General features: G+C 51.2%; 1 non-coding gene across 1 annotated transcript; it reads left to right on the top strand.

The window, feature by feature from the left end:
• The first annotated feature begins 795 nt into the window (after positions 1 to 795).
• Positions 796 to 950, top strand: LOC143154612 (5.8S ribosomal RNA). Its single transcript, XR_012994212.1, has one exon. It is a non-coding gene; the product is annotated as a 5.8S ribosomal RNA (ribosomal RNA).
• Positions 951 to 2,500: the final 1,550 nt, after the last annotated feature.

The following is a 2,500-nucleotide window of genomic DNA, read 5'->3' as shown; positions in this document are numbered from 1 at the left end:
ATTCGAGGGTAGTTCCCGAGAATAATAATAATGAAACGAGAACGATTGAACGGAAAAAAGAAAGAGAGATCGGTCGTTGCACGACTATTTGTCACCCGCCGTCTATTCTTCCGTGAAGCCTCGGTCGTGAAGAAAGATGCTGACTGCACGTGTGCTCGCTCGTCGAAGCCAGGCTCGAGTAAAAGCGCCCGAGAGTATAACCGAGGAGGAACGAGACGCCGTCGGACTTTGTTCCGCAACGTTCTTTGCGTTTTCTCTCGCATCCCGCTTTCTCCTGACTTTCGTCGATTTCTAACGAAACGTCCTGCTGATTGGAACCTCTGCACGAGGACCCCGGGTAACCACTGACGATCGCGTCGATGTGCGTCCGAAGACTTCGGGAGGACCGGCTGTGAAGCTCGGATAGCGAGTCGGACACCCATGCACCGCGTCGAATGCGGTTTGAAGTTGGGACGAAAGACCGATTCGAGCCGGCTGCGAGTCCTTTTTCGAATCTGGACGCTCCCACGTGCGTTCGTCAGCTCAATCGGTGAGGACTGTGGTTCCTTTGATCGGGATTATCCCCGCGGTTCCACATCCCACGATTCATGATGGTTTTTCAATGTACTTTGCACCCGGCCGTCGAATGATTCGCGTTCATGTGCGCGAACTTTCGACGTGTTCCGTCAGTCGGGACTTTGTGTCGTCAATTTGGCGACGCCCAAGCCTCCTTCTTTCTACGTTTGGTCGGAGGCGCGGGCATCGATTTTCAAAACTAGAACCAAAGAGAATTTAAACGCAAAATTGCATAACGATTACCCTGAACGGTGGATCACTTGGCTCGTGGATCGATGAAGAACGCAGCTAATTGCGTGTCAACGTGTGAACTGCAGGACACATGAACATCGACATTTCGAACGCACATTGCGGTCCACGGATAAAATTCCTGGACCACGCCTGGCTGAGGGTCGTTCACATAACCTAATACTGCTTGCGTTGCTATCCAATCCCCGCCGTCGTTTCCGGAGAGAATGGAAACGTTTCAGAGTCGGGTGTGTACGGAGATGCTTACGTACGAGCGAAAGATGGGCAGTTCGTTGGCGATTGTCGCGGACGTGCGAAAATAACGATTTGCCTGCGCGTCTCCATATGTAATCGTTCGGACTCGCGAGAGTGTTGCGGCGTCGCGCGTCGACTTAATACGACCGCCCGTGAACACCGCTCCCTACGATTACTTTGAAGTTTGCGCGCGCATATATTCGTCTTTCGCCCGAATCGAATTTTGCCGCGCTCCCAACGTTGCCTGAAATGATTTTTACGTCGAGAAAGGAACACGAATCGAGAGACTAATAGAGGACAAAAATGAATCACCCCACCACGTGAAATGTGGCATTTGTTAATAGTCGTCGTTCGCACAGCCCCAGGGATTTGTCGGCCAGCGGGGGTCGTCGTTGCCCGCGATGTCACATCAAATTTACCGCGACCACTATCGAGGGAGGTCTTTATCTTCGAACGTTGAAGACTTCGGCCACGTTCGTCGAATCGAATTTTTGACCCGTCGATGTGGTTCGTTTGGTAAGAGATATGCTCGTGCGTGCAAACGTTTCTGAACCTTCGGTGCTGTACTTAAAATCCTCTTTGGAGCGGCTCGAACGCAACGACAAACTTTGCCACAATGAAGGGAAACTGCTGAAGGGAAAGCGAGAGGTTGGTCACCCCATGTCTCTGTTGTCGATCGTGAGACCGCGCGTATAACCGGTCGTCCAGTCCACGACAACTTTTTCGAATTCATCTCGGACTTGCTAACACCGGGTTCTCTTATCCTCCTCCTCCTTCTCTTCGTTCTGCTCTGGAGAATAGGAGTCAGATCGAGAGTGAGCGAGAGAGGGGAAGAATAAGTAGAATCGAAGTCGACGCGTGTTAGTAGTATTCCTTTAGTATGTTTTACTGGAAAAGCAACGGACGGACGTTAAAATTTCAACCGGTTAAACGTCTAGCGAGCGTTTCGCATCGAATTTCAGTTAGAGAGACACTTTGGCGAGGTGCTTGAAAATCTCTCCTTGTCACCGAGAAAACAGCAGGCTTCCTTTTCTTCGGTTCAACGCGAAGAACTCTCTCAATCGACAGAACCATGTAAGCGTCACCGATGGGATTTTGCGTCGGGCGACGCCGTACGTGTGGGAATGCGGTGAAAAGAAAAGAATCTGCGTGAGAGATAGGGAGAAAATGCTCGTCGAGCGCGTTACTGAGGGAAGGAATAAGACCTCTCGTTCGCGCCCCGACGTCGTTTCCCCACTCCTCGCTCGTTCTTCTTTTACACCCGTCCACGTCGGCATATATCCCCGCCTACCCTGGTACGCGAGCGAACAACGATTGAAGAGAGAGGATCATCATCGCGTATGCAACTGCAGAACACGTCGAGTTGGGACGAAAAGATTGTGGCGCCTTGCTCTCTTTGATTCGGCGTCGTTGCCTTTCGCTGTTAAAGAAAAACACGTTTGTTTGACGACCTCAGAGTAGG

This window comes from Ptiloglossa arizonensis, unplaced genomic scaffold (assembly GCF_051014685.1).
Source record: "Ptiloglossa arizonensis isolate GNS036 unplaced genomic scaffold, iyPtiAriz1_principal scaffold0217, whole genome shotgun sequence".
NCBI lineage: Eukaryota > Metazoa > Arthropoda > Insecta > Hymenoptera > Colletidae > Ptiloglossa > Ptiloglossa arizonensis.
Note: the sequence above shows the minus strand (reverse complement) of the source record. Positions and strands in the feature narration are given on the sequence as shown.